Below are 13,522 nucleotides of genomic sequence, written 5' to 3' on the forward strand. Positions count from 1 at the left end.
CGGGAGCAGCCACTGCACTCCAGTCTGGGCAACAGAGTGAGACTCCAACTCAAAAAAAAAAATAAGAACAAGTTTTCTTTCATGTGCTAGTTAAAGGTATTTGCTACATTCTGTTAAATATTGAAATACAAAAGGGTGGGGGCGAGATTGGCAGTAGTGGGAATCTGTGGGGGGGCCATCTCATCAACAAGGGCAACTGCATAATGAGCATTTGTATACCTAACCCTGAATTGTACCCCACATCTTTAAATTAAAAAATTAAATAAATTTAAAAACTTAAAGAAATACAAAAGGAACTGCTTTTTAAGGGTCAATAAAGGGAAAATGTACAGGATAAGAAATACTGTATACGGTATAAGACTTCTTTAGTTAAAATAAGGTTTTATTTAATAATAAATAAAAAATAAAGTTTTATGGGATAACTACTAATAAATGTAACCACAGACAAAGCAGCTGCCTTAACTGGAATTTAAAAAGAATTCTGGGTAAGATTAAAGAAATACTACACATGAAAGTATTTCCTGAATTATTCATAAGCAAGCTATTGCAGCAAAGAAATTGAAGCTGGAAGTACTAAGTGCTACTGACTTTGCTGAAATTGTTTATTTTAAATAAATAAAACATTTTAAATACAGTAATACAACTTACTATAGCTTCAAAAATACATCAAATACCTAGAGGAGTAAAAACTAATGAAAGATATGTAAGACTATTACAAAAAAGCCTACAGACTATAACAGAAAAAATAATTTTAAAGAACTAAAATGAAAGGACCGTCCGGGTGCAATAGCTCAGGCCTATAATCCCAGCACTTTGGGGAGGCCCAAGTGAGAGGATTACCTAAGGCCACGGGTTTGAGACCAGCCTGGACAATTTGGCAAGACCTCATCTCTACAATAAATCAAAAAATTAGCCGGTAGTGGTGGCTCATGCTGTAGTTCCAGCTACTTGGAAGGCTGAGGCGGAATGATCATCTGAGCCCAACAAGTTGAGGCTGCGGTGGCCAAGAGCATGCCACTGCATTCTAGCCTGGGAGGCAGAGTGAGACTCCAACTCAAAAAAAGGAAAGAAAAGAAATGACATACCATGTTCATGAATTGAAAGATAATTTGTCAGTACTACGAAATTATACTATAAATTCAATGCAAGCCCAATCAAAATCCCAAAAGGGTTCTTTTCTTAGCAGAAGCTGACAAACTTATTCTAAAATTCATACAGAAATACAAAGGACCAAGAACAGCAAAGCAGTTCTTAAGAACAACAAGCTGATGGACTTCTACTACCAAATATCAAGAGGAATTATAATAAAAATTAACACAGTGCATTAGTGGTGCAGGACACAAAAAGGTTCAACAGAACAGAGAATATGAAAAATACCCACACATAATAGACATCTGCCTTATGAGAAAGTGATCTTTTCAATAAATGATGTTAGATAAACTGTCTATCCACAGAAGAAAAAAAATGTACCTTGATTCATTACCTCACACCATACACAAAAAATCAATTTCAAATGAATTGTAGATCTAATGAGAAAGGTGAAACAATAAGCCTTTTAAATAAAAAATTTGGAGAACACCTTTGTGATCTTGAAGTACACTAAGATTTCTTGAATGGCACACAAAAAGGGCTAAACATGAAGGAAAAATTTGATAAACTGAGAAAAGAGATTCACAATACATATATGAGATTTATATCAAGAATACATTAAAAAATTCCTACAAATCAATAAGAAAAAAATAATCAACGCATGGAAAATTAGGCAAAAAACTTGCATACTATACAAAATAATAAATCTAGACATTAAGTATATACATATCTATATGTGTGTATGTATGTGTGTGTGTGCATATGTGTATAAAGATGCTCTACTACATTAGTCATTGAAAAACACAAATTAAAACCATATATGGTAATACTAAACAGTCATCAGAATGGCTAAAATGAAAAAGACAGGGAAATACTAGGTGTTGAAAGGAATGTCCAATAACTAGAATTTTCATACACAGCTTGCAGGAACATATATTAGTATCTATTGTTACACAACAAATTACTCCCAAAACTAAGTTGCTTAAAACAATAAAACGTGCATTATGTCACACAATTTCTAAGGGTAAGGAATCAGAGTATGGTTTAAGTGAGCGGTTGTAACTGAGGTCTCTCAGGAGTTTTTTAAAAAGGCTACAGCCATCTGAAGGCTTGATTCGGGCTGGAGGATTTGCTTTCATGGTAGCTCATTCACATTCCTAGCAAGTCTGTGCTGAGTGTTATCAGGAAGTCTCAGTTATCTATATGGGCTTTTCCATAGGCTGCTTGAGTGTCCTCAAAATATTGGTGGGCATCCCCCAGACTGAGTGATCCAACAGGGAGAGAAAGCAAGAAGGAAACTGTAGTACCTTTTATGACCTAGTCTCCAAAGTTAGACATCAACACCATTATTTTCACTGTATTCTATCTGTTAGAATCAAGTTACTAAGTTGAGCTCAAGTGTAAGGGAATTAGACTCCACTTATTGATGGTAAAAGTATCAAAGAATTTGTGGACATATTTTAAAACCAAATATATCCACTTTGGCAAAGAAAGTGACAGTACTCACTGTGGAGCATGTCTCTTACCAAGGCTAACCTTGTAACCGTCAGTGTACTAACCTCTTGTTCAAACTGTCTGATTAGTATGATGTTGTCAATGTAATCTATCAAAATGATGTTCTATGACAGGAGTCCCCAACCCCCAGGTCACTGACCAGTACCAGTCCATGGCCTGTTAGGATCCAGGCCACGCAGCAGGAGGTGACTGGCAGGAGAGCAAGTGAAGCTTCATCTGTATTTACAGCTGCAACCCATCACTAGCATTACTGTCTGAGCTCCGGCTCCTGTCAGATCAGCAGCATCATTAGAGTCTCATAGGAGCGCAAACCCTATTGAGAACTGCGCATGCAAAGGATCTAAGTTGCGCACTCCTTATGAGAATCTAATGCCTGATTATCTCAGATGGAGCTGAGGCATTGGCTGCAAATACAGATTAACATTAGCAGTGACTGCACAGAGACCATAATAAATCAGTTGCTTGCAGACTTGTATCATAACCCTGTCTGTGAGTGGCAAGTGAATTGAGATACTTATTTTAACCCACATGTGGCCCCCCGTTATTTTATTTACCACTTCCATTCGCACCATTTTTTCTTTTTTTAATTTGAGTTGCATAATTATTTCATCATATATTACAATGTAATAATAGAAATAAAGTGCACAATAAATGTTATCCACTTGAATTATCCTGAAACCATACTCCTCTACCCAGTCTGTGGAAAAATTGTCTTCCATGAAACCAGTCCCTGATGCCAAAAAGGTTGGGGACCGTTATTCTACGGGACGGTCAGATGGTCCAAGTCTCTTCTGACTATGTTATGACAAAGAGTAGAAGAGTAGGAATGTTTACATAGCACTGGGCCAAACTGCAAAGGAATATTGTTAACTGTTGCACATGAATGCAAACTGTTTTTAATCCTCCTTTCTGACTGAAACAGAAAATAATTCATTCACCAAATTAATGGCCAAATACCATATTATAACCTACTCTAGCAAAGATGCCACATCTATCACGGCAGCCACAATTGGAGATACTAAGTTAAAATTGCTGAAGTTTGTTATTCTCCTGGATCAATTCAGTTTTGCAGGGGGCAGACTAATGGATTAAATGTATATAGGATAGGGACCACAACCCTGCATCTTAAGATACTTAAGAGTAGCACTAATCTCCACCATCTATCCTAGAAGGTGATGTTGGTTCTGAGTCACTATCTTGCACTGGGGGGAGGGGGGTTCTGAGGCTTCTACTTGGCCTTCCCCCTATGACAGCTCTTATTCAACAGGTCAAGGTCAGATAAGGATGCTACTCTGCTGAGTTTGTCAGTTCCAAGTATACACTTGGAGATAGAGAAAATGACTTCTTGGTAGGCCTATGGGATAATTCTACTTCTAAAAACTATCATTAAAAACTAACAAGGCCGGGCACGATGGTTTCAAGTCTGTAATCCCAACACTTTGGGAGGCCAAGGTGAGGAGATTGCCGGAGCCCACGGGTTCCAGACTGGCCTGGGCAACTTAGCGAGACCTCATCTCTACAATAAATCAAAAAATCAGCCGGGTGTGGTAGTGCATGCCTGTAGTTCCGGCTACTTGGAAGGCTGAGGCAGGGCAGAAGGATCACCTGTGCCCAGCAGGTTGATGCTGGGGTGGCTGTGAGTGTGCCACTGCACTCCAGCCTGGGCAACAGAGTGAGACTCCAACTTAAAAAAAAAACAAAAACAAAAAACTAACAAGATATATATTAACATTATACTAAGTGAAAGAAATCAGACATGATTCAACTTATATGAAATGTCGAGAATAGGTAAATTCATAGAAACAGAAAGTCTAATTAACCAGAAAGATTAATGGTTGCCAGGAGCTAGAAAACAGGGAGTGATTGCTTAGTGGGTTTTATGGGTTTCTTTTTTGGGTGATGAAAATGTTCTGGAATTAGATAGTGGTGATGGTTACACAAAAGGTGTAAAAACTACCAAATTGTACACTTGAAAATAATAAGTATTATGTTATTTCTTTTTTTTTTTTCTTTTTTTTTGAGTTGGAGTCTCACTCTGTCACCCAGACTGGAGTGCAGTGGCCGCTCCCAGCCACTGCAGCCTCAACTTGCTGGGCTCCAGCGATCCTTCCACCTCAGCCTTCCAAGTAGCCAGAACTATCATCACCCAGGCGCGCGCTACACACCCAGCTAGTTTTTTATTTATTGTAGAGATGAGGGCTCGCCAGGTTGCCCTGGTGGGTCTCGAACCCGCGGGCTCAGGCAATCCACTCACCTCCCATGGTGCGGGATTACAGGCTGAGCCACCGAGCCTGGCTATTATTTCATTTTTTTTTAATTATTTTTAATTTTTTTGAGTTGGAATCTCACTCTGCCGCCCAGACTGGAGTGCAGTGGCCACTCCTGGCCACCGCAGCCTCGACCTGCTGGGATCCGGCAATCCTTCCGCCTTAGCCTTCCAAGTAGCCAGAACTGCAGGCACGTGCTACCACACCCGGCTAATTTATTTGATTTATTGTAAAGATGAGGTCTCGCCAAGTTGCCCAGACGGGTCTCGAACCCGCAGGCTCAGGCAATCCACTCACCTCAGCCTCCCAAGGCGCGGGCTTACAGGCTGAGCCACCGAGCCCGGCTTTTTCATTTTTTTAAAAATCAAATGGTTGTTGGCTGCCTAGTCAACAGCCTGGTGCTTAAGGGCAGCTTTCACCCTCACTCAATTTACCACACAGAAACTGGTTCACCACTTTATACATTGTAGCATATAGAGTCCTTGCCAAATGCTTAGAATACAAATATATTTCATCACTCACATTAACCAATATGTTGTAAAGCAATTTCTTCCGGTTCTTTGTGAGTCCCTCCTTAAATGTAAAAGACTTACAGTTTCTTTAAAAAGGACACAGTTTGGTGTCAGGGGTAAGAAAAGTCCTTGGCATCTTCAACCTGAGGCAATAACTGGCTCTGCTATTTACCTTCCTCTTCCTGACTGAAAGGAAAATACAATGTCTATTATAAAAGATCAGAAAGATAGAAAAAATTCAGGCTCTATGCCACCTCAAGCAAATATTCATTGGATAAACTGTCTAGCAGTTTTCAAATTACACTCTGCAGATGTCTCCTCTCCTCCCATCCCCTGTCCAGGCTCTCTACTTCAAGTAGAACTCAACTTCTGTTGAGTTTTAAATATCAAAAACATATTTCTTTTAAAAAAAATTAAAATGGCTCAGTTGTGTCAAGGACATCTATAAATTTTGTTGAGTTAAATTATTTCCCTACCTCCCAAACCCTTTTTTTCTATAAATACATCTTGATCTTCTTCTCTTAGGAAAGTACCCCTTTCCTGCTCTCAGTCCACATGGTTCCAGGGAAACTGATCCCTGATCCCTGAGTTCCATGGAACTTTGCTGGCCAATGCACAGCCAGTATCCTGGCCAATGCACAGCCAGTATCCTCCTGGCCACAGTGATTACTTTAGGGTGGGTACAGGACCCAAGCCAAAATTATACTTAGGACCACCAGCACCATCAGGAAAGAGGTATTATCTCTCAATAGTGGTAAAATTACCACTATTATATCTTTCAGTTTGCTATTAGAATGCATATCCAAATCTAATCTTTATTTGCCACTAAAAGGGAGGAGTATGCCTAAGGATAACACCAACACAAAGAAAAGCAGAGCCAAGGAGAAAGAGAGTGGGTCCTAATGACATCATTTTACTCCCGGTATTTAGCTATGTCTAAAAATAGAACTACTTCTAGGCTTTTTAGTTATTCTGGTCAATAAAGTCTCTCTCTTGCTTAAGTCAGTCTGAGTTGTATTTCTATCACCTACAGAAGAAAGAGTTAACAAAAAATGCAAAAATTATTTGAATAAAACATTGAAAATCACCCATCTTGTCAATGAACCTCTGTGAATCACAGTCATGAGAAGAACTTTTAAAAAGGCATCCAGAAAATTTAGTTTTCTCACTGATTCTCCACTACATTCCTAAATGTGCATAGCATTGTATAGTTTCCAAATCACTTTCCCATCGATAACATCAGCAGGTTCAAAACAAAACAACCCTGGGAAGTTGGCATTCACCTTTTATAATTGAAGACATTCAGTCTCAGAGACAAGTGACTAGCCTTAAATCATCCAATGTGAAATGAAGACTTCTCTCTCCAAATTATATCTCTTCACTACTCATTACTGTTTTGCACAGTCTCAGCAAGCCACACACAGGGCTGGGAACCTGGCCGGGCTCAGTATAGACTTGCCATGTGACTACATTGTTCCCCTCACCGCTGGCAGCTTCACGATGTTTCAATCAGGCCTTGCCCTGCTCCCTTTCCTCACAGGATAAGATACAGACAAGCCCACAGCACAGCAGCCCCACTACTTGTACATAGGGGTGTATCACTCAACTGACAGGCAGCCCTGAAAGTCAGTGACCTTACTCTCAAAGTAGCTCCTAAAGTTAACAAATTGAAAACTACTGTGAATCAAAGGATATTATCAAGAAAATGAAAAATCAACCCATAGAATGGGAAAGAATATTTGCAAATCATATATCCAAGAAGGGTCTGGTATCCAAAATATGTAAGGATTTTAATAGCTACACACACAAACAAAAAATAAATTTTAAATGTACAAAAAACCTGAATAGACATTTCTCCAAAAAAGACATACAAATGACCAACAAGTACATGATAAGATGATCATTAGTCATTAGGGAATCACAAATCAAACCACAATGATACCACTTCACACCCACTAAGATAACTATAATTAAAAACCAAGCCAAGCCGGACTCGGTAGCTTAGCCTGTAATCCCGTGCCTTTGGGAGGCCGAAGTGAGTGAACTGCCTGAGCCCGCAGGTTTGAGACCCGCCTGGGCAACTTGGCGAGACCTCATCTCTACAATAAATCAAAAATGAGCCAGGTGTGGTAGCACACACCTGTAGTTCCAACTACTTGGAAGGCTGAGACGGAAGGATCACTGGAGCCCAGCAGATTGAGGATGTGGTGGCCAGGAGAGGCCACTGCACTCCAGTCTGGGTAAGAGTGAGACTCCAACTCAAAAAAAAAAAACAAAAAAAAAAACCTAAGCCAAGTGTGGTGGCATGTGCCTATAATCGCAGCTACTCAGGAGACTGAGGCAGGCGGATGGCCTGAACCCAGGAGAGTGAGACTGCAGTGAACCATGATCATGCCACTGCACCTCAGTCTAGGCGACAGAGTGAGATTCCAACTCAAAAAAATAGAAAAACAAAATAAAATGTAACGAAAAACCAAACCAAAAAAAAGGAAAATAACAAATATTGCAAAGATGTATAGAAACTGGAACCCCTTATACATTGCTGATGGGAATATAAAACAGTACACCTGCTGTGAAAAACAGTTTGGTGGTTCCTCAAAAACTTAAATAGACCTCACAATTCCAATCCTAGATATATACCCAAAAGAACTGAAAACAGGTAATCGAACAAGTACATGATAAGCATGTCAGTAGCATAGTATAGAAGCACTATTCATTATAGCCAAGAAGTAGAAACAGCCCAAGTGTTCATCAATAGATGAATGGATAAACAAATTGTGGTGTTTGTGTGTGTGTGTGTGTGTGTGTATGCACACATATATATAATTTGGTCACTTAAAAAATGAAGTTTTCTGAGGCATGCCACAACATGGATGGACCTTGAAAACATTATGCTAAGTGAAATAAGTCAGATCTAAAAGGACAAATACTATACCATCCCACTTAGATGAAATATTTAGAATAGGCAAATTTATAAAGACAAAAAGTAGGTTAGAGGTTAACGAGGGCTGGAGGAAGAGAGGAATGGGGAGTTATTGCTTAATAAGTACAGAGTTTCTGTTTGGAATGATGAAAAGTAGAAATAGATAGTAGTGATGGTTGCACAATACAGTGAATGTAATTATTGCTACTGAATTATATACTTATAAATCACCAAAATGGTAAATTTTTTTCTATATATTTTACCACTAAAAAAAACTTTAAACAAAAAAAGAAAGCACTGACACATGTCACAATGCAGATGAAGTTTCAAAATATTACACTAAGTTAAAGAAGCCAGACACAAATGGTCACATATAGTGATTTCATTTATATGAAATATCCAGAATAGGCAAATCCTATGGGTGACTGCCAGGGGAATGGGAGATGGGGAAAAAATTGCTTAATAGGTAAGGCATTTTCCTTTGGAATGACAGAAATGTTTTGAAACTAGATAGAGGTGATGATTATACAAAATTGTGAATGTACTAAATGCAACTGAATTGTTTAATTTAAAAGGGTTGTATGTTACGTATGTTGTATGTTCACTCCATTAAAAAAAAATTTTTTTTTTGAGTTGGAGTCTCACTCCATCGCCCAGGCTGGAGTACAATGGTACACTCACGGCCAACCCAGCGTTGACCTGCTGGGCTCCAGAGATCCTTGCCCCTCAGCCTTCCAAGTAGCCAGAACTACAGGCATGCACCACCACACCGGCTGATTTTTTAATTTATTGTAGAGACGAGATCTCGCCAAGTTGCCCGGGCTGGTCTCGAACCCGTGGGCTCAGGCAACCCACTTGCCTCAGCCTCTCAAAGTGCTGGGATTACAGGCTGAGCCACTGAGCCCAGCCAAAATTTTTTTAGGTATATGAGAGCATTCAGGGAATCATCTGGGCATCAGGAATTAGGGCTCACAGAAGCAAGGCAAGGCAAGAAATGGTCTGGAATCCAGTGCACAGCTTATCTAAGAGATAACCAAGAACAGCAGCAGGAAACAACTTAATGCTGCAGCAACCTGATGCCTCACTATATTAGTCAGAGTACAGGTAAAAGCTGCTGTAACTAAGATACTCACAAATACAATAGATTAAACCAAAAAGAAGCTTATTTCTCTCTCATGCAATAGTTTAGCAGTGAGCAGTCTCAACTGAGAATGAAACTGCCAGCTTCAACATGAGGCTTCCATCTCAGATTTAAAAAGGTGCTGTGTGCCATGTCACATAACGTGTTCATACAATTTTTTTTTTTTTTTTTTTGAGTTGGAGTCTCACTCTGTCACCCAGACTGGAGCGCAGTGGCCACTCCCGGCCACCACAGCCTCAACCTGCTGGGCTCTGGCGATCCTTCTGCCTCAGCCTTCCAAGTAGCTGGAACTATAGGCACGCGCTATCACTCCCGGCTAGTTTTTCAATTTATTGTAGAGATGAGGTCTCACTAAGTTGCCCAGGTGGGTCTCGAACCCACAGGCTCAGGCAATCCACTCACCTTGGCCTCCCAAAGCGCAGGATTACGGGCTGAGCCACCAAGCCCGGCCTATAAAATTTTAAAAATTTTAAAAATGCTACAGATCTCACCATTTTCCAGCTAGCATAAAAGTAAAAAGGGTAAGAGAAGCACTACATAATCTTTTTAAGATCTAGAAGTAGTACACACACCATTTCCCCTTAGCTCCCACTGAGTTATATCTTAGACATGTGGCCACACTTAGCAGCAAAGGAGGCCAGGTAGCTATGCACTTTACTAAAGCTCAAGTGTTCTATCATTAAAGAAAGAATGAGAGAGAGTCAATATCAGCAAAGACAATTAACAGCTTCTTTCATAAGCATCTCTGATTTTTTTTTTTTTTGGTCTTATTAAACAAAGAACCAAGCCCAGTTACCCTGAGCTTTGCAGATATTGTTCAGTGGAATCTGCTGGCTAGCTTGGGGAAAAAAAAGAAAAGAAAAGCAAGACAGTTATATATAGATGCCCCTGTTAGTCTCAATATACTGAGCAATACCAACACAGCCTATTTACATGCCTTTTGTGACTTGTTTGTTTGTTTGTTTGTTTGTTTTGAGACAGGATCTAACTCTGTTGCTCAGGTTGGAGTGCAGTGGCACAATCATAGTTCACTGTAACCTCGAACTCCTGGGATCAAGCGATTCTCCCACCTCAGTTCCTGAGTAGCTAAGACTACAGGCATATACCACCCCATCAAGCAAATTTTTAAATTTTTGATAGAGACAAGGTTTCGCTATGTTGCCCAGACTGCTCTTAAACTCCTGGCCTCAAGCAATCCTCCCTCCTCAGTCTCCCAAAGAACTGAGATTACAAGAGTGAGCCACTGTGCCTGGCCTATGACTGAGTAAAAATAAAATCGTTCTTAAAAAAAAAAAGTGAGGAGCTATCTCTAAGCAATACTAGGCCAACAGGTACAGAAAAAAACTTGCCATCGAGTGTGGCAATCACACACAAAGCAATCACATGCAGCAAGATAATTAAGACAGACATATAAAGTATAATAGGAGAATAACAGTGGAATAACCTTTAGGAAAGGAGGCCAGAAAAACTTGAAAAAGTGATGACACTAGAGATGAGTATTGAAAGATGAGTTTACTAGATAGAAAAAGACAGGAAGATATTCCAAACAAAATGGGAAGCATGAACAAAAGCAAAGAGATGTTTGCTGAAAAGACAAGATGCAGACCAGGCACAGTGGCTCCCACCTGTAATCCTAGTACTTTGGGAGGTTGCTTCAGGTCAGGAGTTCTATACCAGCCTGGGCAACATAGTGAGACTTTGTCTATACAAAAAAGCAAAAAATTAACCAGACATGGTGGCACCTATAATCCCAGCTATTCAGGAAGTTGAAGTGAAAGAATTCCTTAGCCTAGGAGTCTCAGGCTGTCGTGAGCTGTGATTATGTCATTGCACTCCAGCTGGGTGACAGAGCAAGACCCTGTCTCTCAAAATTTTAAAAATTTAAAAATTTTAAAAACACTATGCAGATCATGGAACGCCATGATCACCAGACCGAGAAGCTTCAATTTTATGTCAGGAATGGAAAAGCAATAGAGACTTCTGAGCGAGGGTGAGCCATAGTTAGACTGTCCTATTAGAAAGATGATTGGCAGCCAATCATAAGGTGGACAAGAAGGGGACATATCCTGGAGTCTCGTCCTTGCTGCTATGCCTAGTCCTATCCTTAACTCTCCAATGCTACCACTAATAAGCTAGGCCCTTGCAGAAGGAAGGCAATAAAAGAACTCCAAGCCAAACCCAACAAAAACTTCGGCAAGACAAGGTTCTTTGATTTGTTTTTTACTTCAATCTGTTTTTATTTAATCTGCTTTTTATCTAATCTGTTTTTATTAACCTGTCATATTTTATTCATTTAACATAAAAGTAACCATTTTAAAGTGAAGAATTCAGTGGAATTTAGTACATTCACAGTGGGGTGCATGCACCATTGTGCCCGGCTGGATCTTAGTTTATTTTTTTGTCTTGAGTCAGGGTCTCACTCTGTCACCCAGGCTAGAGTGCAGTGGCAAAATAACAATGATCATGGCTCATGGCACACTCGACCTTCTGGGATCAGGCGATCCTTCCACCTCAGCATCCTGAGTAGCTGGGGCTACAAGCGTACACCACCACACCCAGCTAATTTTTTGATTTACTGTAGAGACGAGGGCTTGCCATGTTGCCCAGGCTAGTCTTGAACTTCTGGGCTCAGGCAACCCTTATGCCATGGCCTCTCAAAGTGCTGGGATTACAGGAATGAGCCACCACGCCTGACAAGTTTGCTATTTTTAAACAGAATAATTGGAGAAGGCCTCCCTGAATTGACTTTTTTTTTTAGTTGGAGTCTCACTCTGTCGCCCAGACTGGAGTGCAGTGGCCGCTCCCGGTCACTGCAGCCTCAACCCACTGGGCTCCAGCGATCCTTCCGCCTCAGCCTTCCGAGTAGCCAGAATTACAGGCACGTGCTACCATGCCCGGCTGATTTTTTAATTTATTGTAGAGATGAGGTCTTGCCAAGTTACCCAGGTGGGTCTCGAACCCGCAGGCTCAAGCAATCCACTCACCTTAGCCTCCCAAAGCACAGGATTTCAGGCTGAGCCACAGAGCCCGGCTTGAATTGACATTTGACCAAAAGATCTGAAGGAAATAAGGCAATCAGACAGACAGAAAGTTAGGGAAAGAAGGAAGAACAAATACAAAGGGCCTGAGGCAAAAGTATGTCTCTTGTTCAAAGATTAGTTAGAAAGCCAATGGGGCAGGGTGAGCAGGTGGAGAGGAAATGGGAATAGCACAGGTAACTGCAAGCTAAGTCACATACGACCATGCAGACCACTCCAAAGATTTTGGTTTTTTCACTGAGAGATACATGAAGCCACTGAACAATTTTAAACAGAAGAGCTATATGATCTGGATTTGTTTTGAAAGAATCACTCTGGCTACCTATTTAGAACAGACTGTAGACAGGCAAAGTCAAAAGCACGGCAACCAAATAAGAGATGATGGTAACTCAGATTGGGGTGGTAAGAGCAGAGATAATGAAAAGTGTCTGAAATTTGGGTATATTTTATAGGTAGAATTGGCCAAGTGCAGTGGCTCAGGCCAGGAGCAGGGCTCATGCCTGTAATTCCAGCTCTTTGAGAGGCCAAAAGAAAGGATTGCCTGGGCCTAGGGATTCGAGACCAGCCTGCACAACTTGGCATGACCTAGTCTCTACAACATATCAAAACAATTAGCTGGGCATGGTGACATGGGTCTGTAGTTCCAGCTACTTAGAAGGTTGAGGTGGAAGAACTGCCTCAGCTCTGCATGTCGAGGCTGTGGTGGCCATGAGCTTGCCACTGCACTCCAGCCTGGGTGACAGAGTGAGACTTTGATAAAAAAAAAAAAAAAACGGTCGACCCAACAGGATTTGCTGTCAAATTCAATGTAAGTGTAAACTTGGTAAGTTTAAAAGTTAGGTCTGAGCTGAAAACACAAATTTAGTTGATAATTAAAACAGGCGATAATTAAAACCATGTAAGAGCCAGGCTCGGTGGCTCAGCCTGTAATCCCACACCTTTGGGAGGCTGAGGTGAGTGGATTGCCTGAGCCCGCGGGTTCGAGACCCACCTGGGCAGCGAGACCTCATCTCTACAATAAATCAAAAAATCAGCCG

At 40.7% G+C, this 13,522-nt stretch overlaps 1 protein-coding gene across 3 annotated transcripts in view; it reads right to left on the minus strand.

The window, feature by feature from the left end:
* Positions 1 to 13,522, minus strand: part of STIM1 (stromal interaction molecule 1) — a 209,735-nt gene that overhangs the window by 140,219 nt on the left and 55,994 nt on the right. The window lies entirely within an intron of this gene.

Source organism: Carlito syrichta, unplaced genomic scaffold, assembly GCF_000164805.1.
Source record: "Carlito syrichta isolate Samal-C Ts95f unplaced genomic scaffold, Tarsius_syrichta-2.0.1 Scaffold316283, whole genome shotgun sequence".
Taxonomy (NCBI): domain Eukaryota; kingdom Metazoa; phylum Chordata; class Mammalia; order Primates; family Tarsiidae; genus Carlito; species Carlito syrichta.